Source organism: Choloepus didactylus, chromosome X (genome assembly GCF_015220235.1).
Source record: "Choloepus didactylus isolate mChoDid1 chromosome X, mChoDid1.pri, whole genome shotgun sequence".
Classification (NCBI taxonomy): Eukaryota; Metazoa; Chordata; class Mammalia; order Pilosa; family Megalonychidae; genus Choloepus; species Choloepus didactylus.
The window spans coordinates 183,994,995-184,020,405 of NC_051334.1; positions in this window are offsets into that span (position 1 = coordinate 183,994,995).

The window sequence follows — 25,411 nt, forward strand, 5'->3', positions numbered from 1 at the left end:
TGTATTAATCTTGTATCTTGCCACTTTGCTGAATTTGTTTATTAGCTTAATTAGCTTTGTCATCAATTTCTCAGAATTTTCCAAATATAAGATCATATCATCTGCAAATAATGACAGTTTTACTTCTTTTGGACACCTTTTATTTCTTTGTCTTGACAATTTGCTCTGGCTAGAACTTCTAGCACAATGTTGAATAATAGAAGTGACAGTGGGCATCCTTGTCTTGTTCCCAATCTTAGGGGGAAGGCTTTCAGCCTCTCACCATTGAGTACTATGCTGGCTGTGGGTTTTTCATACATGCCCTTTATTATATTGAGGAAGTTTCCTTCAATTCATACTCTTTGAAGTGCTTTTATCAAAAAGGGATGTTGAATTTGTTGAAGGCTTTTTCAGCATCTATGAAGATGATCATTTGATTTTTCCCTTTAAATTTGTTAATGTGTTGTATTACATTGATTTTCTTATGGTGAACCACTATTTATCTTTTTATGTGTCTATTGATACATACGTCTTGGCATGGATGGCCATGAGTTAGATACTGGAGATTAAAATAAGTTGTGCAGGGTAAGTTGTGTAGTGGTATATTATTAAATGTTGTACTATTAACCACTACCACATTTCAATGCTTATACTATGAAATGTTACTTTTTCAATAAAACTATAAATAGGGAAAATATTTTTCTAAATCACTTGCTGTACAATATTAGCCTTTAGAAACCCCAAATTTTCCAATCATAACAATGTGATAATAGAACAAATCCTTATCTCTCAGATGATATTCTTAGTGTGTTTTGAAGTTTTCTTCCCCCCACTATAGTCTCTGTTTCTTCCAAATTCTTTTATATTTTGTTAATGTGGCTCTTGATTTTCTTTGCTGGAGACTTTTCTCAGATGCCTGGTAATCCTTAATTGTCTGCTGATGATTAAGAATAAGGGAATAGGGGAAGATGGTGGATTGGGAGAGACAGGGCAAAAAAAGTCTCTGTGAAAAATATTAGACAAAAGACAGAAAGCACTCCAGAATACCAGTTCCAGTGATGCACCAGATGGTCAAGTTCTGCTAAATCCACAGGAACCGTGCACTTGGTGAAACCAAGAGTCTACATTCTGAAACAAGTGAGTGAGTCTGCTGGGGAACTGGCAGCCATGCCACAGTCTGGAGAAACTGGGGGCTGGCATTTGGAAAGAGATTAGTTTAAAAACCCAAAAGATGCTGCAGAGCTGGCAGCATGAGCCACACAACCCAGCATGGAGGGAAGTCCTTCCCACAAAACACACACATGCCTCAGTAGCTGGCATGGATGACAGCCTTTTGCACACCCACAGCTTATTGTCCCAGAGCTAGGAAGGCAGAGGTCTGCAAAAAAGGGAAAATAACCACACTCATACAGCTGTCTTTTCAGTGGACTGGAAATGCCCCGGAGTAACACAGCAGCCCAGCTCTTCCCTTACAGACTGCACTCACGTGTGACATTGCACTGTCTTCCCCCCATGGAGGCTCTTGGAGGTGGGACTGAATGGAATTCCCGGGGAACATACATCAATACCAAGGACTTGTGGGTCTGCAGCAGAGACAGACTGTGGGGAGACTGAAATGAAGGTTTGGGCTCCTACAACAGCCATAAGTCTCAAGGAACACCTGGGAGATTTGATTGTTAAAGCTGCCCTCCCTTGCTAACTGCTCAGACACAATCCCCGCACTCAGGGCAGGCAGCACCAACTACACACAGAAATTTGGTGCACCAATTGGACTCCCACAAGATACAGACCTTTATCCACCACAAAGACAAAGTTGGGGAAAACTGCCTTGAAGGGAATAGATGGCTTGTGGATGCCACCTGCTGGTTAGGCAGAGAAAGTGTACTCCACCAAGCTGTAGCTCTGATAAAATTAGAGATATTTTGTTCAAAGAAGCCTACATAGTCTAAAGGAACCCTATCAAGATAAGCAAATGCCAAGAGGCCAAAAAACAACAGAAAATTTTAAAGCATATGAAGAAATGAGAAGATATGGGTAACCCAAACCCAAACACCAAAATCAAAAGTTCAGAGCAGACACAATACTTGGAGCAATTAATCAAAGAACTAATGACAAACATCCAGATCATGACACAGGATATAAAGGGCATGAAGAAGACCCTAGAAGAGCATAAAGAAGAATTTTCAAGACTAAATAAAAAATAGATGATCTTAAAAGAAACTGTTGATCAAATTAAAAAGATCCTGGATACACACAGTACTAGATTGGAGGAAGCTGAATAGCAAATCAGCAAGCTCAAAGAGGACAGAATGGAGAGTGAAAGAAGAAAAGAAAGAATGGTGAAAAAATCAACAAAATTGAAACGGATCTCTGGGATATGATGGACAATGTAAAATGCACAAATATAAGAATCATTGGTGTCCCAGAAGGGGAAGAGAAGGGTAAAGGTCTAGGAAGAGTACTCAAAGAAATTGTTGGGGAAAACTTCCCAAACCCTCTAAACAACATAAATAAACAAATCATAGATGTCCAATGAACTCCAAACAGAATAAATCCAAATAAACACACTCTGAGATATATTATGATCAGATTGTTAAATGCTGAAGAGAAGGAGCAAGTTCTGAAAGCAGCAAGAGAGAAGCAATTCACCACTCACAAAGGAAACAGCATAAGACTAAGTAGTGACTACACAACAGCCACCATGGAGGTGAGAAGGCAGTGGAATGATGTATTTAAAATTCTGAGAGAGAAAAATTACCCACCAAGAATTCTTTATCCAGCAAAGCTCTCCTTCAAATTTGAGGGAGAGCTTAAATTTTTCACAAACAAATGCTGAGAGAATTTGCTAACAAGAGACCTGCCCTACTTGAGATACTAAAGGGAGCCCTACCAAAAGAGAAACAAAGAAAGGAGAGAGAGGTATGGAAAAAAGTTCAGAACTAAAAAGATGTAGTAAGGATACATCAAAGGACATTAAAAGATAGAGGGGAAAAATATATCTGAAAAACATAAGCCAAAGTATAGGATGACTGATTCAAGAAATGCCTTCAAAGTAATAACACTGAATGTAAATGGATTAAATGCCCCCAATTAAAAGATATAGATAGGCAGAATGGATTAAAAAATATAAACCATCAATATGTTGCATACAAGAGACTCATGTTAGACAAAGGGACACAAAAAAATTGAAAGTGAAAGGATGGAAAAATATTTCATGCAAGCTACACCCAAAAGAAAGCAGGTGTAGCAATATTAATCTCAGATAAAATAGATGTTAAATGCAAGGAGTTTATGAGAGACAAAGAAGGCCACTACATACTAATAAAAGGGACAATTCAACAAGAAGAAATAACAATCATAAATGTTTATGCACCCAATCAAGGTGACCCAAAATACATGAGACAAACATTGGCAAAACTAAAGGAAGCAATTGATGTTTCCACAATAATTGAGGGTGACTTCAATACATCACTCTCTCCTATAGATAGATAAACCAGACAGACAGAAGACCAATAAGGAAATTCATAAAAAATCTGATAAATGAATTTGAATTAACAGACATATATAGAACATTACATCTCAAATCACCAGCATACACATTCTTCTCTAGTGCTCACAGAACTTTCTCCAGAATAGATCATATGCTGGGACATAAAACAAGCCTCAATAAATTAAAAAAAAATTGAAATTATTCAAAGCACATTCTCTGATCACAGTGGAATATAATTAGAAGTCAATAATCTTCACAGACTTAGAAAATTCACAAATACCTGGAGGTTAAACAACACACTCCTAAACAATCAGTGGGTCAAAGAAGAAATAGCAAGAGAAATTGCTAAATATATAGAGACAAATGAAAATGAGAACACAACATATCAAAACCTATGGGATGGAACAAAAGCAGTACTGAGGGGGAAGTTTATAGCTCTAAATGCATACATTAAAAAGGTATAAATAGCTAAAATCAAAGAACTAATGGAGCAACTAAAGAAGCTAGAAAATGAACAGCTAACTAATCCTAAACCAAGTAGAAGAAAAGAAATAACAAGGATTAAAGTGGAAATAAATGACATAGAGAACAAAAAAACAATAGAGAGAATAAGTAACACCAAAAGTTTGTTCTTTGAGAAGATCAACAAGATTGAAAAGCCCCTAGCTAGACTGGCAAAATCAAAAGGAGGGAAGACCCAAATAAACAAAATAATCAATGAGAGAGGTGACATTACTGCAGATCCCAAAGGGATTTTAAAAAACTCTAACAGGATACTATGAACAACTGTATGCCAACAAACTAGATAATGTAGAGGAAATGGACAATTTCCTGGAAACACATGAACAACCCAGACTGACCAGAGAAGAAATAGAAGACCTCAACCAACCAATCACAAGCAAAGAGATCCAATCAGTCATCAAAAAGCTTCCCACAAATAAATGCTCAGGGCAAGATGGCTTCACAGAGGAATTCTACCAAACTTTCCAAAAAGAACTGAAACCAATCTTACTTAAACTCTTTCAAAACTTTGAGGAAAATGGAACACCACCTAACACATTTTATGAAGCTAACATCACTTAATTCCAAAACCAGGTAATGATGCTACAAGAAAGGAAAACTATAGGCCAATCTCCCTAATGAATATAGATACAAAATTCTCAACAAAATACTTGGAAATTGAATCCAAAGACAGATTAAAAACAATCACACATGATCTAAGATGGCAGCATAGAGAGGAGTGGAAGTCGGTTAGTCCCTCTGGAACAACTAATAAACAATTAGGAATAACTAGTAAATAACCCAGAATATCTGCAGTGGAACAAACATGACCATCCATTCATCATACACCAACATGAATTGGGAGGAATGCCTGAGATCACAGCATAAAATCTGTAAGTAAAAACTGTGGATCCAAGCCAGGAGCCCCCTCCCCCCATGGCCTGAGCTGCAAGGCCTCATGATGCTAGAGAGCAGCTCTCTCCAAGCAAGTGAATACAGCTCAGCTGAGCTCCAACTGGGGTTTTAATTAACAAATGTGGACTGCTCAATACAAGCTACGAATCCCCAAAAAACAGACAGAGGCTTTGGGTGACAACTGACCTTAAAGAGCTGGAGGGTGGCCATGGACTGTGCCTGAAGGGGGCTTCCTGTCCCTGTTTTGGCTCAGTGGAGAAAGCCTCAGCCATTTTCAGTTCCCAGTACTCTGACCCAGACAAGGATGGAGATAGCACAGGCAGAGTCTGTTCAAATGCTTATGACCTCTCCCTAGGGGGCTTATCTTCCCTAAGAGGAAAGGGGTGGGGCCCAGCTCTACTATCCACCTTTCATTCAGAACCAGACCCTAGAGCCTGGGGGAAAACAGCCAAGGACCACAGCTCCATACACAAGTCTGGAGTTACAGGCTGCAGGTGCCACTTGCTGGGCAGAAAAGCACAGTGACTTGAGGCCACACAGGGTGTACCAATTTTTTGAGACACACCCTCAGGGAATCCGGATACTGAATATTTCTTCCTTCTGGGAGCTGAGCACATTTTGGTCTGGGAAAACCTGATTGGGGTAACCAAGGAAACCATGCCTAGACAACAGAAAACTACAACCTACACTAAGAAAAATGAAGTTACAGCCCAGTTAAAGGAACAAATTTACACTTCAACTGAGATACAGGAATTTAAACAACTAATTATTAGTCAATTCAAAAAGTTTAGGGAAGATATGGCAAAAGAGATGAACCATATAATGAAAACACTGGGCGTACATAAGATAGAAATTGAAAGTTTGAAAAAAACAACCGGCAGAATCTATGGAAATGAAAGGCACAACACAAGAGATGAAAGACACAATGGAAACATACAACAGCAGATCTCAAGAGGCAGAAGGAAACACTCAGGAACTAGAGAACAAGGCACCTGAAGGCCTACACACAAAAGAACAGATAGAGAAAAGAATGGAAAAATATGAGCAACGTCTCTGGGAACTTGAGGACAAAAAGAAAAGCAGGAGTGTACATGTCATTGGTGTCCCAGAAGGAGAAGAGAATGGAAAAGTGGCAGAAGCAATAATAGAGGAAATAATCAATGAAAATTTCCCATCTCTTATGAAAGACATAAAATTACGGATCCAAGAAGTACAGTATATCCCAAACAGAATAGATCTCAATAGGCCTATGCCAAGACACTTAATAATCAGATTATCAAATGTCAAAGATAAAGAGAGAATCCTGAAAGCAGCAAGAGAAAAGTGATCCATCACATACAAAGGAAGCTTGGTAAGACTATGTGTGGATTTCTCAATAGAAACCATGGAGGCAAAGAGGAAGTGGGGTGATATAATTAAGATACTGAAAGAGAAAAACCACCAACCAAGAATCCTATATCTGCCAAAACTGTCCTTCAAATGTGAGGGAGAGCTTAAAATATTCTCTGACAAACAGTGACAGAGTTTGTGAACAAGATACCTGCTCTAAGGGAAACACTAAAGGAAGCACTGAGACAGAAAGGAAGAGACAGGAGTATGAGGTTCGAAAAACAATTCTGGGAGATAGTAGCACAGCAATGTAAGTACACTGAACAAAGGTGACTGTGCGTATGGTTGAAAGAGGAAGGAAGGGAACATGTGGGACACCAGAACAAAAGATAAACAATAAAGACTGGGACTCTATAACTCAGGGAAACCTAGGGTGCTCAATGATTGTAATAAAGGGTACAAATATGTTTTTACATGAGGTAGAACAAATGAATGTCAACAGTGCAAGTTGTTAAAAATAGGGTGGGATGGGGGGAAATACAATCAATGCAAATTAGAGACTATAATTGACAGAAACATTGTATTATGTTTCCTTTAATATAGCAAAGGCAAGATACCAAAGCTCAATGTGTATGGGGGAGGGTGGGAATAGGGGAAGGGTATGGGACTCCCGGCATTGATGATGTTGTCTGACTCTTTATTCTGCTTCAGGTTAATGCTATCTTCCCTTTTGTTGCTTTCTGGCTGTCATGTCATGTTTTTTTTTTTTTTTTTTCTCTCTCTCTCTTTCTTTCTTCTTTTTCTTTTGTCTTTCTTCCTTCTTTGAATCTTCCTCCTTCTTTGTGGAAGAGATGGAAATGTCCTTATGTAGATAGCGGTGATGGTGCTGAATACAACAACACGTGTCTAAATAGGGAGCTGATGATTGTTAACTTAGGATGGAATGTATGGTGTGTAAACATACCGTCTTAAAAAAATGGGTTGATGAAGAGACATTGAGGGCACTATATTGAGTGAAATAAGACAGATACATAAAGACAAATATTTCAGGGTCTCACTGATATGAACTAATTATAATATATAAACTCATAGACATGAAATATAAGTTACCAGGATATAGAATGAGGCTAAAGAATGGGAAGCAGTTGCTTATTATGAGCAGAATACTCAACTAGGGTGAACTTAAACATTTGGAAGTGGACAGAGGTGATGGTAGCATGTTGTGAGAATGACTAACAATGTTGAATGGTCTGTGAATGCGGTGGAAAGGGTAAGCTCAGAGTCACATATGTCACCAGAAGGAAAGTTGGAGGTTAAAAGATGGGAATGTATAAAACAGTGAATCTTGTGGTGGACAATGTCTGTGAGTAACTGTACAAATATTAGAAATTTCTCTCATGAACTAGAACAAATGTATGATACTCTAACTAGAAGTTAGTAATAGGGAGGCATATAGGAAAAAATTATATACTATTGCAAACTATATACTATAATTAGTAGTATTTTAACATTCTTTCATCAACAGTAACAAATGTGCTATACCAAAGCTATGAATCAGTAATGGAGGGGGTGGGTGGTTAGGGGTATGGGGGGATTTGAGTTTCCTTTTTTTGTCTTTATTTCTTTTCTGGAGTAATGAAAATGTCCTAAAAGTTGAAAAAAATCAATTGTGTTGATGGATGCACAGCTGTATGATGGTACCATGGGCAAATGATTGTACACTTTGGATCTTTGGATAGTTGTATGGTATGTGAACAATCTCAACAATAAAAAAAAAAAAAAAACTCAAAGGAAAAAAATCATACACCATGACCAAGTAGAGTTCATTCCAGTCATTCAAGGATGGTTCAAGATAAGAAAATCAATCAATGTTTTACAACACATTAACAAATCCAAAGGGAAAAATCAAATGATCATCTCAATAGATGCTGAAAAAGCATTCAACAAAATCCAACATCCCTTCTTGATAAAAACACTTCGAAAGGTAGGAATTAAAGGAAATGTACTCAATATGATAAAGAGCTTATATGAAAATCTCACAGCCAGCATAGTATTTAATGGTGAGGGACTTAAAGTCTTCCCCCAAAGATCAGGAATGAGATATGCATGCCAGCTGTCACCACTGTTATTCAACATTGTGCCAGAAGTGCTAGCCAGGGCAATCTGGCAAGACAAGGAATTAAAAGGCATCCAAATTAGAAAGGAAGAAGTAGAACTGTCATTATTTGCAGATGATATGATCTTATATCTGGAAAACACTGAGAAATTGACAACACAGCTATTGGGCTAATAAATTTAGCAAAGTAGCAGGATGCAAAATTAATGCACATGAGTCAGTAATGATTCTATATGCTAGAAATGAACAAAGTGAAGATATACTCAACAGTAAGATACCATTTTTATAGCAACTAAAATTCAAGTACCTAGGAATAAACTTAACCAAAGATGTAAAAGACCTATATAAAGAAAACTACATAACTCTACTAAAGAAATAGAAAGGGACCTCAAAAGATGACAAAATATTCCGTGTTCATTGATAGGAAGGCTAAATGTCATTAAGACATCAATTCTACCCAAACTCATCTACAGATTCAATGCAATCCCTATCAATATTCCAACAACCTACTTTGCAGACTTGGAAAAGCTAGTTATCAAATTTATTTGGAAAGGGAAGATGCCTCAAATTGCTAAAAACACTCTAAAAACGAAAAATGAAGTGGGAGGACTTACACTCCCTGACTTTGAAGCTTATTATAAAGCCACAGTAGTCAAAACAGCATGGTAGTGGCACAAAGATAGATATATTGATGAATGGAATTGAACTGAGAATTCAGAGATAGACACTCAGATCTATGGCCAACAGATCTTTGGTAAGGCCCACAGATCCACTGAAATGGGACATAACAGTCTTTTCAACAAAGGGGGCTGAGAGAGTTGGATATCCATATCCAAAAGAATGAAAGAGAACCCCTACTTCACACCCTACACAAAATTTAACTCAAAGTAGATCAAAGACCTCAATATAAAAGACAGTACCATAAAACTCCTAGAAGATATAATGTAGAGAAACATCTTCAAGACCTTGTATTAGGTGGTCACTTCCTAGACCTTACACCCAAAGCACAAGCAACAAAAGAAAAAACAGATAAATGGGAACTCCTCAAGCTTACAAGTTTCTGTACCTCAAAGGAATTTGTCAAAAAGGTGAAGAAGCAGCCAACTCAATGGGAAAAAATTTTGGAAACCATGTATCTGACAAAAGACTGATATCCTGCATATATAAAGAAATCCTACAACTCAATGACAGTAGTACAGATAGCCCAATTATAAAATGGGCAAAAGATATGAAAAGAAAGTTCTCTGAAGAGGAAATACAAATGGCCAAAAACACATGAAAAAATGTTCAGCTTCACTAGCTATTAGAGAGATGCAAATGAAGACCACAATGAGATACCATCTCACACCAATTAGAACGGCTGCCATTAAACAAAGAGGAAACTACAAATGCTGGAGAGGTTGTGGAGAAATTGGAACTTTTATTCATTGTTGGTGGGACTGTATAATGGTTCAGCCACTCTGGAATTCAGTCTGGTAGTTCCTTAGAAAACTAGATATAGAGTTACTCTTCAATCCATCAATTGCACTTCTCTGTGTATACCCAGAAGATCTAAATCACTGACACAAACAGGTATCTGCATGCCAATGTTCATAGCAGCATTATTCACAATTGCCAAGAGATGGAAACAACCAAAATGTTCTTCAGCAGATGAGTGGATAAATAAAATGTGGTATATACACATGATGGAATACTACACAGCAGTAAGAAGGAGTGATGTCCTGAAACATATGACAACATGGATGAACCTTGAAGACATAATGCTAAGGAAAATAAGCCCAGAAAGAGAAATATTATATGCTACCACTAATGTGAACATTGAAAAATGTAGAATAAATGGTTAATAATGTAGAATGTAGGGGAACTAGTGATAGAGAGCAATTAATGAAGGGGGAATGATAACTCAATAGGAACAGATAAGCTATTGTGGGTAAATTTAATGTTCTGGGAATGCCCAGGAATGACTATGGTTTGTTAATTTCTGGCGGGTATGATAGGAACAAGTTCACAGAAATGTTGCTATATTAGGTTATTTTCTTGGGGTAGAGTAGGAACATGTTGGAAGTAAAGTAGTTATTTTAGGTTAGTTGTCTTTTTCTTACTCCCTTGTTATGGTTTGTTTGAAAAGTTTTTTTATTGTATGTTTTTTTAAAATTTTTTTGGTTATAGTTAATAGTTAATTTTTTTAAAAGTAGTTAATTTTTTTTTTAAAAAAAGCAAAAACAACGAAGAAAAATATGCAGAGCCCCCATGAGGAGCTCATGGAGAACGTAGGGGTGTTGAGCTTCCCCACCTCGATGTTTGCTGATGTGCTCACAGACATATGGGACTGGCGGTTTATGGGCTCAGCCGTCTACCATGGGACTTGCCCTTGGCAAGACTGTTGCTGGAAAGGAGAGGCTAGGCCTGCCTATAATTGTGCCGAAGTGTCTCCTCCTGAATGCCTCTTTGTTGCTCATATGTGGCCCTCTCTCTCTAGCTAAGCTAACTTGGCAGGTGAAATCACTGCCCTCCCCCCTACATGGGATCTGACACCCAGCAATGTGGAATATGACTCCCAGGGAGGAATCTAGACCTGGCATTGTGGGATGGAGAACATCTTCTTGACCAAAAGGGGGATGTGAAAGGAAATGAAATAAGGTTCAGTGGCAGAGAGATTCCAAAAGGAGCTGAGAGGTCACTCTGGTGGGCACTCTTATGCACAACATAGAAAACCCTTTTTAGATTCTAATGAATTGGAATAGCTGGCAGTAAATACCTGAAACTATCAAACTACAACCCAGATCCCTTGATTCTTGAAGACGACTCTACAACAATGTAGCTTACAAGGGGTCTGTGAAAACCTTGTGGATCACGCTCCCTTTATCCAATATATGGATGGATGAGTAGATAAATAGGGGCCAAAAACTAAAGGAAAAATAGGACAGGAGTGGGGGGGACTATTTGGGTGTTCTTTTTTCACTATTTATTTTTTATTCTTATTATCACATTTTCTGGTACAAGGAAAATGTTAAAAAATAGATTGGTGTGATCAATGAACAACTATATGGTGGTAATGTGATCAATTGATTGTATATCTTGGATGTTGGTATGGTGTGTGAATAAGTCTTAATAATAAACACTAGATAAAAAGAATAAGCGAATAAAATGATGTCTGTAAGTTCTGAATATGTGTGTATAATTGTCTGACCTTGAATTTCACTGTAATATTATCTGGGTGTTATTTTTCTAAATTGAGGAATGCCATATTTTAGTATCTTTATGTCATTCATTTTTTGTGATCTAATTTCACTGAGAAGAGTCTTCTAAATTCCTGCCTGGATGGTAAAATTCTGGCTAACTGCCAGAGATCTGGGAGCAATGATGGATTGGGATTGAGGAAGAAGAGAGCTGGGGATTCTCAGCATGTAGCATTCAATATGCCCATTGTCCATGGTCACTTAACATCTCTATTTTTGGTACGCATGTCTTCAACTGTGCCTGGTATTTACCATTTCAGAGATTTTCTAATTTACTTTATTCAGAGACTGAACCTCCAGGTAGGAGGTGGGAGAGGTGGGGGAGAGGCAGTCCCCTAGAGACATAGACTGGATGGGGGTATCTAGAAAGCTGAATCTTTTTCAACAGTTTTTTACCCTACTCTTTCTTATTTTAGCTCCCACCCTTTCATGCCCAATTATAGAATTTCCTGGGGCTTACATTTCCTGAATCTTTGAGGATTCTTTAATGTAAATCTGGTTGGTTCTCAGGTTTTCCCAAGGCCTGCTAGAGATTCAGTTTTCTTAGTTCTACTAAGTCAATTATCACTGGTTCATTTGCTTTTCAACTTCCAAAATGTTGTTGCTGTTTTATTCTCCTGTTCTATCTGTCCTTGTGTACCCTAGTGGCATTTTCAGAGGAAGTTAAATTAGATGTGTATATTCAATCTACCATCTTATTATCTTTCTGCCTCTGGAGTAAAACACTAGGGATTTACACATTTAGGAAACCCAGAGTAGTTTTCATGGTGGGAATTCAAACACATAAACCACATTTAATTTGGAAATGAGATACATCTGAAATCTTCAAGGAATTAAATCAAAATATAGGCACAATGAAAGAAAATAGTTTTTTATTGCTCCCAGTTTATCGTTTAGCCTTTAATGAAATTCTGAAGGCTAAAAACATTTATCTTACATAGTCTCTATAATTCTGATGTCAAGTAAAGAACTTTGCTTCTGAGTCACTTGGCTTGCAAAAATAATTAGAAAGCCTTTAGTCACCCTTCAAACAGGTTCAAGGGAGGCAGGTATGAAGATTATTAGGTGTTGACATATCTTGGCATAAATTGAGATGACTGCAATATTTTGAAACCAAGAGAAGAAGGAAGTTACAAGATCCTGACTATATAGTGTGACTAAAAGGGACAAGGAGCACAAATGTACAGTATCAAAGGAAAATTGTGTTCTGTTGGAATGAAATGAGATGGAAAATACATTCTGAACTGTAAAGGAATAATGAGAAAGTTTTTGCTACCAGTTTGCTTGTTTTCTCCAGTAACTCACAGCTGTTTGAATGGTCTTAGTTTTTAGGGTATCAAAATGATTTTCTAACCTGTTATATGCTCTAAATGAATTACATTTAATTCAACAGCAGTAAAGAATTAAATTAACTTGCCAGCATGTATAGCCCACCCCTAAAGTTCCTAAGAGAAGTATGCTATTTGTGTGGAGTGTAGTCCTTTTGAAGGAATAGAATTTATAAAAAGGAGCTAAAATTACAGTTTCTAATCTGAAAGATCTTAAAATATAGGTCAAGTCCTGGAGACATAGCCCAAAAAGATATATGTCTTTTGAATGTGAGAGGAGACCTTGAGGAAGAGAGTAGGAAAATTAAAACAACTAGACTGAGAGTAGATCAATTTAAGAAAGACTGTTCTAATTTGCTAATGCTGCCAGAATGCAAAACACCACAGATGGATTGGCTTTTATAAAGGGGGTTTATTTGGTTACACAGTTACAGTCTTAAGGCCATAAAGTGTCCAAGGTAACACATCAGCAATCGGGTGCCTTCACCAGAAAATGGCCAGTGGTGTCCAGAAAACCTCTGTTAGCTGGGAAGGCACGTGGCTGGAGTCTGCTGCAAAGTCCTGGTTTCAAAATGGCTTTCTCCCGGGACGTTCCTCTCTAGGCTGCAGTTCCTCAAAAATGTCACTCCTAGTTGCACTTGGGGTATTTGTCCTCTCTTAGCTTCTCCGAAGCAAGAGTCTGCTTTCAACGGCCGTCTTCAAACTGTCTCTCATCTGCAGCTCCTGTGCTTTCTTCAAAGTGTCCCTCTTGGCTGTAGCTCCTCTTCAAAATGTCACTCAGGGCTGCACTGAGTTCCTTTTGTTTGTCAGCTCATTTATATAGCTCCACTGATCAAGGCCCACCCTGAATGGGTGGGGCCACGCCTCCATGGAAATTATCTCTTCAGTGTTATCACCTACAGTTGGGTGGGGCGCATTTCCATGCAAACAACCTAATCCAAAAGTTCCAACTTAATCCCCACTAATATGTCTGTGCCACAAGATTGCATCAAAGAATATGGCTTTTTCTGGGGGACATAATACATTCAAACCAGCACAAAGACTGAGGTCTAAATTGGCCTTATTTGTCTCAATTTCATTCATTCAGTTAACCAACATTTAATGAGTACTTGTTGCATGCCAGATTTTGTGCTTGTTACCTGACATATAGAGGTGAAAATAATAAAAACATCACTACTTCTATTATATAACATATTATATAACAGGAATTTTGGTAGGCAGGCTTTTTATATGGCCTTTCCTATTTATCCCTCATAAGAACTTTGAGTGGCATTATCCCCAATGATTTTTCCAAGGATTATGAATTAGGGTTCTTATAAGAAACATAGAAACCATTCAAATTAGGATAATTGGGAGGGGAATGGGTATTTAAAATTCAATTCATTATAAGGTGTGGGTGGAAGGGATAGGAACGTTACTGGATATGGCAGGACCCCAGTGTTAGCAGTGGCAAAACTGTCAGTATCCCTATTCTGATGGGATCTCTATTAGGGGAGAGCACTGTGTAAAGTTGGACTCCTTGAGAGAAACAATTAATAGTCTATCGAAGGACACTACCAGCTTGAGGTGACCCACCTCATAAGGAAGTAAAACGAGGGGAATAAATACCTTAACCTCACTCTCCTTCCTCTCCTGAATCTCCTATTTGCAGTTTGCTATTGGCCATACTCAAACCAAAACCAGAAAAGCCTTTTGATCTAATTCCCATGAGTCAGCCAACTGGGAAGAGAGTAGGATGAGGGTGGGTGGAGAATGAATATGGAGAGACCTACAGATGCTATCTAGCACATAAGGCCACACAGTTACAGACAGTGAAGAATTTGAACCTAGGTTAAATAGGTTCCAATTCTCATGGGTTTTTCTCTAAGCATTTCAGTCTTACACAGTTCTGTCTTGAGAAGATCATAATTTGGTTACAGTCTTATAAACAGCTCTGATACTCCTCCAAATGAAATAAGCAAGGTTAGGAAGATAAATTGATTTTGAGACATATCTACTTCTAGGCTATAAAGTGACAAAGGCTTAGGTCTTGCTGTGGTTTTAGAACTTACCAGGATCTTGGAATCTCTTTTAGTTTGAGGCGTCTATGGCACTGTAACCCAGCAATGAATTAGACACATCTCAGGAAGCTCACAATCAAGTATGAGAGATACATATGTAAACAACTAACTACAGCACAACTGTCCATGTCTCTAGAAATTTCAAATCCGATGTACTGTTATATCATAGATGAGGAAATAAATCAAATCTGCCTGAAGGTTGGAGGAAAAGGAAATATTTCATGGAAGTAGCATTGTTCGGTCTATGATAATAAGGAAGCATCGAAATCTTACTAGCCTTGAAATTCTCGAAGGTTTATCAGGAAGATGTCAACTCCAAGGTCATGCTTTACGCCAAATCAGCCTGCCTCGTATCTTGCAAATATGGGACCAAAGTCCAGGAAGTTTGCCTGTGGGGGACACAAATGGAAGAATTCCGAGAAATGACTGTGCAGTAGGTCTCATCTAAGGTAAAACAAAATTCTAGCATGGGCTCTTATTGCTTTTGGCAGCACTTGCTCATCTTTAATTGAAATCATTAATATGTTTTTCTTCCAGCAAAGACCATTTATCATCAAGATGAAATTTTTGTTCCCCCAAACACATTTCAGTGACCTTTGTGCAAGTAAAATGAGAGTAGGAGTGAAAAAGCTATTCTTATTCAAGGCAGAGTATAATCTTTAGCACCAAATTTCATTATTCATACAAAACCTCACTTTAATTGTTCTTCAGAATGCTCTTGGAACTCATCCAACAGGCAAGACTTTAATACAGATATTAGCAGCATCACTACTTATGAATCAAGTGGAAAGGAATTCTGCTTCTGACTTGCTTCTAATACTTGGGCAAACTTATTAGCATCTCCTAATTATGGCTGAGCAAATCCAAAAGTATGTAAGCACAATTCATGCTAAAAATGTTAAGATCCGTCACTTGGTGACTACTTCCTTTAATTGTTCTCTAAGAATAGGTTTTTCATTAATGAGAATATATCCCTCTCATTCCTCTCCAATGTTTGCTACAGTTGGCAGTTGGCAGAAACCAGTCTTCAGCCTTGGTAAACGCATTAAAGAAATATAAGTACTCCTGTCTGCTGATGGCATTTCTTTTTACACAATCAAATTATCTCCCATATGCCTGAGAGTTGGGCAGGTTTAAGATCATCTGGTTCAATATTTACACCACTTATAGCGAAATAAATTGAGTCTCTGTGAGAAGTGATTTTACCAAGGTCATTTTGTTTGTTTTGTTACACTTTATTTCCAAACCTTATTATAGTCATCTATCTAGCCACCCAGATTCATAATCATGAAACCAGTTTTGAGTCCTCCTTTTCTAGCAAATCCACACTGCCATCTCCATACGAAAATGTGTTGATTCCACATGTGAGACATACTATAAATTCAGCATCTCATCAACTCCTGTCACCGCTCTAGTTCAACCTGCCATCATCTCTTGTCATACAGTTTTGATGGCTCCCTTTCAGCCCTTAGGAAGATTCAACATTTTTTAAACTAAAATACAAAGCCCTTCTTAACTTGATTCAAAGTATCCAAGCTTCTTTTTAGCCATTACTTACCAACCACCGAATCCAACTAAATTTCCAACTCTCTAGCTGTATGGGGGTCACACTTGTGCCCAGACATTCCAATCTGATACATTTTCATAAGATGCCCATAGTTTTCCAACTGGCCCTTAGAAGGCCTTTCCTCTTGATTATTATATCTTTTGAGATGCCACTCAAATGTCATTTCCTCAGTAAAATATTGTCTACCACACAAGCCAATGAAGCCTTGTCTTCTCTGAGCTCTCAAGGCATTGTGCACAAAGTTGTACCATAAACGTTTTAATTTTGTTGCAGTATCCTTGAAGGCAGAGGACATGTCTCACTCAACTTTATGTTTCTCATGGCTAGTACCATGGCTGGAACATAATAGAAGCTCTGATACTTGTTGAATGTGTTGGTTAATGAATTAGTTAAAATCAGCTTCCAGTTGTAAACGTTACCCTATATGGATATATTAATAAGTGGTATATACTCCCATAGGGAAGTGGCTCTCTGTTCTCATTTCCATTGGTATTGTCAGGTCTGAGACTAATGGATCAATAGGGGTTAGGGGATTTGGGTATTTAGGTTGCTGCTTTGGAGGCCATCCCTAATCTTAGTACTCTTTTTCATAGAGTTGCCAAAACATGACATTTCTCTCCAGTTAGATGTATTTTGGTGTGTAAGACATATGTGTGTAAACAAATTGCAAACTTTCTTCCATACTTCTACTTTTGGCTATGGTAAGAAAGAGGTGGAGAATCTCTTCTGGATCCTGCTCTATTACCCACTTGAGGCTACTTGTCTCAGACTTTCAAACCCAGGGCAATTGAGGGTGAAAGCCCACTCTCAAGGTGTACTTTTCTGACCTTTTAGGCATTTTCCTGTCATATTGCGCTGGGAGATAAAAGGGCAAAATTTGAGACTCAAGATTAACTGTAAGCTTATCATCTGTACATAAAGATTCTTGGATGACTTTGGCCAGGACTTGACTCTTTAATGAATTGAAGGAGTTTCAATTCTTTCAAGAGTTTCTACTGAGATACTTACTTGTAGATTTCTTCCTCAAATATGTCTGAATAGAAAACACTGAATAGAAGTAGCTTTGTTAAACTCTGTGCATTCAATCATTGCTGGAGTACGGTCAAGTCATTCATTCACTCACTCATTGATTTATTCAACAAATGTTTTGGAACGTCTGCTATATATCAAGCATTGGGACTACAAGGGATACACAGTGATTTAGAGTACTGAAATGGTTAGTCCCTGCCTTCATACAGTTAACACTATATCAAGGAAACCAGTTCATATTCATTGAGCATCCATTATGTACCCAAAACTGTTCTTAGTGATCTGGGAGATAAGAAAAAGAAAAACTGAAGCTCCTTTAAAGAGCTTGCAATTTTAAATGGGAGTAGAATTAAGAAACTGATCTTCATTGATATGCTTTCTAGAACAGCCTCAGCCATTCATCAAACTTTTGTGCCCCTCCCCAAATTCCCGATGCATGTGAAATTCCACTTCTCATTAAATAGAATGATTATTTGAGGTGCTGCTCCTAAGATGAATCTGCTTCTGTATTCATTAGAGCCTGTTTTCACCATTTCAGACTGAACTAATTAGCCACATTATGACTGAATCATGACAATACAGGAGATGTAGAGGATATTTCTTAAAATCCTGTTCATAATTATCAAATCTTGACTAGAACAAGAAAGGGCAGAGCAGGGATAAGCCTGTGATTAAGGATTTTCTCATTCTGAATATTATTTTCTCTCCCCTTTAAAAAGAGAAATACAGGCCATCTAATCTTTAACTTGGCGAATGAAAATATTTTGGTTTAAAATGGATGAGCCATCATTTTGCTTAGGTAAACACTAACCAGCCAAATGAATGTGTGACTTCTGGTCTTGCTGTATCATATCTTCCCAGGTAAAATATACTTATTAGTTAATGAAAAATGAGTTTCCCATTTCTACTGCAATTGAGCTTTTCTGAAGAGCTATCAGTGAGAAGAGAGCCTTACCCTAGGGGACGGAGCAATGAATAGAGGCACTTCAAGAAGGCCAAGCCCCAGTGAGGAGATTTAGTTGCATTGGTATATATTTAATTCTTCAGATGATGCTTTGAGTTTCAATTCAACCCCATCTTGAATCCCCTTGTAAATTTCAAGTGAAGAAACAATATAGGGGGACATAGTCAAATGTTGGTTAAGGAGAGATCAATGATGTAGTATCCATTCCCTGTCACATTATCCCTGAGGAAGTTTGCCCACTTTATTAGAATCTTCTATCTTTGCTTCAGAGTGAGGATTAGAGGATAAAGAGTTGATACCATTTTCCTTTACTTGCTTTTTAATTTTTTTCCTTGTACCCAATAAATAGGTTTTCTCTCTTTCATTTACTAGAGATTGAGGTTTAAAAGTACTTAAGGTTGAATTGTAGGTAGGGTTGGGAAAATTGAGATAGGCCGACTATAAATTTGTGAGGTTGATGACAGAAAGCAATCCACATAGGGTAGATACCTGTCGGCTTACTCAATTTTCTTCTGGAAGGTATAAATGCGAGTGTCATCTTTGAAATTTTGTGGCATTTCTGAATTAGAGAACAGGTCCATTTCATTCTCATAGCTTGTACCTGAAAAGCTCACTCTAGGGACAATGGTCAGAGCCTCTTTGTGTGAAGAGTTCAACTCTGTTGAATAAATTTGTTCAGTTGCTAGTGCCAAGAATCCGCAAAGGGAATGCCCTTGGGTCCTCTGTTTATTAGCACTGCTCCCTTTACCCATTTGGTGCAGCTTCTTTTTTGAGGGGCACAACATTTACCTTTGCACCGTCTCCATAACCTTTAACTCTGATTGGTTTTTGGCCTGGAGGAGTTCTGGGAAATTGTGTAGCTTCCTCCTGTTGTGTGGTGGCCTGGATCCCACCATGTGCCTGTCTCTCCTGCAGCTCCCAGACCCTTCATCACTTGCCTGTCTAATGTTAAGTATGACAGATTGGGGAAGAAAAGAGGATCTTGATATCTTCTAAATCATTTTTTGGTTGACTTTATGTTTCAACTAAATAAGAAGTCATGATGTTGTCAATTTGACAAGGAAAATTAAATTTTGCTCCAGCATGTATAACATCAGTAAATTAAGAATTGCTTTCTTTTGCCTTTCAAGTGCCTTATACAAAGACAAAAAACAATTTGTTTTTGTAACATGTAGAACCCAAGTAGAACAATGCTTTCCTCAGTGTGTAAAAATCTTAACTTTGTTAAAATTGCTTTTTGAAGGAAAGATGTTTAATTAATGCATTTATCAAAAAGGTTTTGTTTATTTATTTTTACTTCTATTGAAAGCTCTGATTTGGATTTAGGGATCAGGAAATAAAATTCTGTTACAGATTTTGTTAACTTCCTTGAGCACACCTCAAAACCATGTCATTAGCCTGAATTTATAGATACACAGTCTATGAAACATTACCAAAGAGAACAGTGTTCCTAAATAAAATAGAGCAATTGAATTAAGATGACAAATTTAAATTGATTTTAATATCTGAAAATGTTGATGCTCAAATGAAAGTATTAGAAATTATTTACTGTTTAGCTTTGTTAACAAAAGAAAAAATTTCCTCTAGCAATTAAGATTGAAGGCAATTAAGAAAGGCCTTGAAAGAAAAGTTTTTGAGTATCTTAATGAGTGATACACAGTTGGGTCCATACTGGAGACTATAAAATCTCTCTAATAAAATATCATATATAGGATTGTGAAAATCTTGGACACATCATTTCATCAATTGATCCTTTTAAATTTATTTTTAATAGTTTAAAATAAATTGAATTTATTGATGAGCATGTAGTTATCCAGGAATAATTTTTGTTGCCAACTATGTATAAAAAAAGCAATCAAAACTTTTCATCTCATGTAACATTTAGTGATGCAAGAAACATTCCTTGTATTAGAGAATAATGAAATCATATCTAGACCCTATGATGTGGAGAAGAATGAGGCTGAGCTATGCTAATTTCCTCATTAGTATTATATTTGTAAAATTATTACATGAATCAATATCTATGACAAATGAGCATGATTCCAATACATGTTAATTAAGGAAAATCAAATAGAACGTGTATGAGGCCTGGCGAGTTTTCTCAAGAGTTGAAATGGTGCTCATATCATTAAAAAAGAAAGCAGAATGACCCAGAAAATGGCACATTTTCCCACTTTGTTTCTATTTCTGGAAGTGGACCTTAGAAATTATTAGTTGATTTCATGGTAAATTAAAAGGCACTGAATGGGATTCCAAGGAGAACTCAGACAGAATCAAAATATCCTCAGCTGTCCTTCACATTCTAGGCTAAACAACTGCCAAGGCCTATCAAAGAGTGGAACCCTCTAATGTATGAACACATATCAGTGACAGGATTTATAAGTGTATAAATAATGTAAATGTCAGCTAGTTCACCTGATTTAAATATGTGGAAACTACTCAGGGTATTGAAGATTGCCCCAGGTCACCAAGTGATTTAGGGTCAAATCTAGGGCTAATTCAGACCTTCTGTCTCCCAACACCATGCTCTTGCCAAGAACATTTGTGCTGCCTCAGTTGAGATTTTCATAGCCAATGTTTCCTGACTGCTTTTTGTAGTGCTGTCTGTTTTCTATTCACATGTTAGGCATTCACCTTGATAAGGTGCATAAAATTTCTCACTATGCAGTTAACAAATGATGGTTTACAACCTGAAAATGAATCCACAGCATTGTTTGGGTCCAGAGGGATTCATGCTGGCATCAAGAAACCATGTTGCCATAATCATGCACATTGTTGCCTTACTCAGTTTGGCTCAACATACAACTCTCCTCCTAGTGTCATCTCCCAGGGCCTTCTCTTACCCTACACTCCAGAACATGCTGGTTGACTGGACAGTTCTTAGGCTTGCTGTGTACTTTCCTGCCACTTTGCTGCAAAAATTCTTAAGCTTGGAATGTCTTCTACTCAATCATTTTTCTGTCTTTTAAAATCCTTCTTGTTGAAAATAAAGAAAAACAGTACGAACAAGTCAGCAATGGAATGTACAAAGAATAACAGTCCATTTACAAAAGAAGAGGAACTCACCTGGTAAACATATAAAAAGAGGTTCAACCACACTAATATAAAAGGACAAGTTAAAATGAAATACCTTTTCCATCTAGGAGATTAGCAAAAAAAAAAAAAACAAGCTTGATAATATACTATATTAATCAAAATATAGGGAAATAAGCAACTTCATAAACTGTTGGTAAGAGTGTACATAGTGCATGAGTGAGCAATTTGACATTATCTATCAAAATGAAAAGATTTCTGTACTGTTTGTCTGGCAAAGACAATTCTAGGACTACAACAGAAACAGCTATATTTATATTACAGGGTTGTACAAAAATTTATGTGCATGTGTGTGCACATGTGTATGCATATATGTATACGTGGAAATGCATGTGGCCTAGGATTATGTGTGCTAACTACAAACAGAGAAAATTTGACCTCTGTATGATAATGGCCATCCCTCACACTTAGGTATTGCTTTACAGCATCCAAAGCACATTAATGTCTATTTTCTCATTGGAAGCTAAGAATTTTAAAAGCAAAGTAAGTTTACATTCTATTACATTTGTGTGAAGCTATTCATTTGGGGAATAGAACTGTTAAGAGGACCCAAAGAAATAATGCATGTACAGCCAATTTTGTAATTGTTCATGTGGGTGGAGGTGAGGCAGGATGGAGGAAGAAGCAAGGAAAAGGATGGGCTGGAAGAAAGGGCTGTGAAGGAACAAGATGGAAAAATAACACAGTGAGAGCCCATCTGGAAATGGCCAAAATTTGGAGGCACGTTGGCATCACTCACTTCTTTGCAAAACATATTTTTTCTCGTTCATGAAGTAATATCTCATCTGCCTATTTAGTTTTGAAAATGATTACCTACCAGCTACCTCTCTGCAGACCCAAGGAGCTAGTAAAGAACGTCAAAACCAGTAACTCCCTTCAAAGAACGTGACCTGTACATATTCTCAATACGTCTATACATTAAATGTGAAATTATCATTTTATTTTATTATTTTATTTTCTTCCCTTTCATATTTTTATGTCTCTCCAAGTGATCAATGGAAAGCAACATCAAGGGAATGGGTTAAATTTGGAAGTTTATGTTTGATAAAATATGCAACATATCAGGAGCTGAGGTCTTTTGCCTGAGCTTGGAACAGTGTTGTGAAGTCATCCTTCCATCTTCTCTACATATCTTAAGGCAAAGAAATTCTTGGCAAACACTAAACCAGTGACTTTCCCCTGATTAGCCCTTACAGAATTCTTTTTAAAACCTTAATTTCTGGGACACAGATGTAAGCCTGAGTTCTAATTATGAAAGACATGGGCTTCCTTTTTTAATTTTTCCTCTTTATTTCATTTGCTGCCAAATGGGAAAACCCACTGTTTTCTTCAAGGAAAATGTTCCAAAGGCAGAGGAGGGGTTAGAAAGCAATGGAGGTCTTTCATAAATAGAGATCATAAAACACTAATAAAAAACATTTAGTTCTGTCTCAGGAAATCCTGTCATGCCTGTACCCTAAATTATGTGTGTACTCCGAGCAGTCAAACACATGCATACATGCACATCGGTGTGTGCACTCACAAACATATACATTGACACCAGTGGTGAGTAAGAGAGATGATAAAAAAGGGACTGTAATAAAGATGGGGAAATGGCTCAGTAACATAGAGCTGGTAACCTGCCAAACACAACGGAAGAACTGAAGGATGCTGGACTGTAGGATTCTGGCAGAGCACTCACATTCTGAGAAGCAGCAAGAGGAAGAGTGAAACTAGCAGGAAGAGTTAAAGATACCTTGGGTATCAGCCTCAGGCCAGACCTAAGATATGGCAGAGATTCTTAATTGCCTATCCAATATACATTCTGTCCTTCCTACCTGTGCCACAATTTTATTCGGAAGAGCAGTGTGCCAAACTAAAAAAAAATTACATTTCCCCTCTCCTTTGCAAGTAGAAGTTATCATGCCACAGGCCAGTGAGATGGAAATACAAAGTCACTGTGTAGTGTTTCTAAACAAATTTTGAAAGGGGTTTTAGTAGTCTGCTGGCACCCAGGCTTTTGCCCTTCCCCATTCTCTTTCCTCCTCTTGTATTCCTGGAAGGGGAAAAAGGATGTTTGGAGTTTCAGTAACCATTATGAGATCATGAGCTGACTTTGAGATGGAAGGCACACACTATGGGAACCACAGTAGAAAGAAAGAAGGAGCCTGTGACACAGATGTCTTCACAGAGCCACTGCACAAGCCCTGGAATACCTACCTACAGACTGGTAAAAGGAAAATAACATCCCATTTGTTTAATTCACAGTTTTCCAGTTTTTTGTTAGTAGTAGTTGAATGCAATCCTCAACTAGATCAGAGGGGCTCTACACAGGGCATGTTTGAACCAGATAGAAGTTGCCCATTGAGGGCTCTTGCAAATATGAGAATGTAGGGCTCTGAAATGGTCTCTCTGTTTCCACTAAAAGTCATTAAGGAACACCTATCAGAATTCAGGGAGGCAGGAAAATCTCCCACACATACCAGGAAAAGTCAATAGCAACCATATCCAAGTAAGACTTCCCAGAAAGAATGCCAGAAGCCTTTGCTCCTAAGAATTGCCTGGGTCAGCATTATTTCTTTCAACCTTTATTTACCAAGCTAGTTTCCAAATGGATGAAATTGATGGGGAGCGAAGTGTTCCAGGAATGCTCTGAACAGTAGCCCAGAGAAATGATTGCAAAGTAGAAATCAAAATTAACTCAGAGCTGGTTAGTCCTCAAATGAACTTTCCCCCGACCTTGGTTGGTACTTGGCCCTTCTCATCTCTGCAGCCTGAATTTCATCTTACCCTCTTTCTCCTTCCCTCCTCTTCACACCTTTGTCTCTAACCATGTGTAACCATATGCAATTAATAAATGCAGCATGCTATTTCTCACTTGTAGCTTTTCACATATGCTAAGTTCTCTGTCTGGCTGTACCACTACTCTTTGTCCCACCTACATAACTCATATTTATCCTTCAGATCTCAGCTTTTCTTCTGCTCCTTATGGAAAGCCTTCTGTTTCTGTCCTTCCCATACTACCTCCATATATAATGGATTTGCTCCCTGGCCTTACCACTATCCCAAGCCTTAGTGCAGTGTGCTACCACTGACTGCTTGTTTCTTCTGGAGATGTCGGGAACAGGAACTATGCATGATCCATTTCTGATTCCTAAGCCCTAACATAATACCTAGTACTTAGTACTCATTAAATATTTGTTGAATGGCTATATGTCATAAATTATTAAAATGTTTCTGATTTTTTTTTTACCACACTTGCAATGTTTCTCTGGAAGTGGTATTAAGTAAAATATGTGTTTAGGGGAATTGCTAACATAAAGCTAGGAACTAAGCAAGCTTTGCCATAATGCTGAATAATCTCTAAGATGATTATGGGTTGAACATTCAGAGGGAAATAACTTAATGTAGAACTTTCATCTCCATTTTAATATTTATTGCAAATTAGTCTGGTGGTTTATAGTCTCTCCCTCTTTAATTTCATGTGTTTCTGTAAGTATTTCAGGCCAAGTGGGCTCTCCATGTGAGCTGATTTATGATTAGTGGTTGGAGGAAGATGTCACAGTTAAAATGAAGTGTTGAGTATACATATATTTATTCATGTAAAGTGTGTTGAGAAGGCTGGAATCTCTGCAGGAAACTGTGAGATTCAGTGTAACAGATCCAGAGGGATGAAAGAGAATGGCTTGTGCCTGATACTAGCCCAACCTGCACCCACGGTGGACCTAACTAAATGATCAAAACATTCCTTCATGCAGACACTGCATGTTCCCCCAGAATCTTTCCTAACATAAATCTTCATGTAGCCATCAGCAACTAATC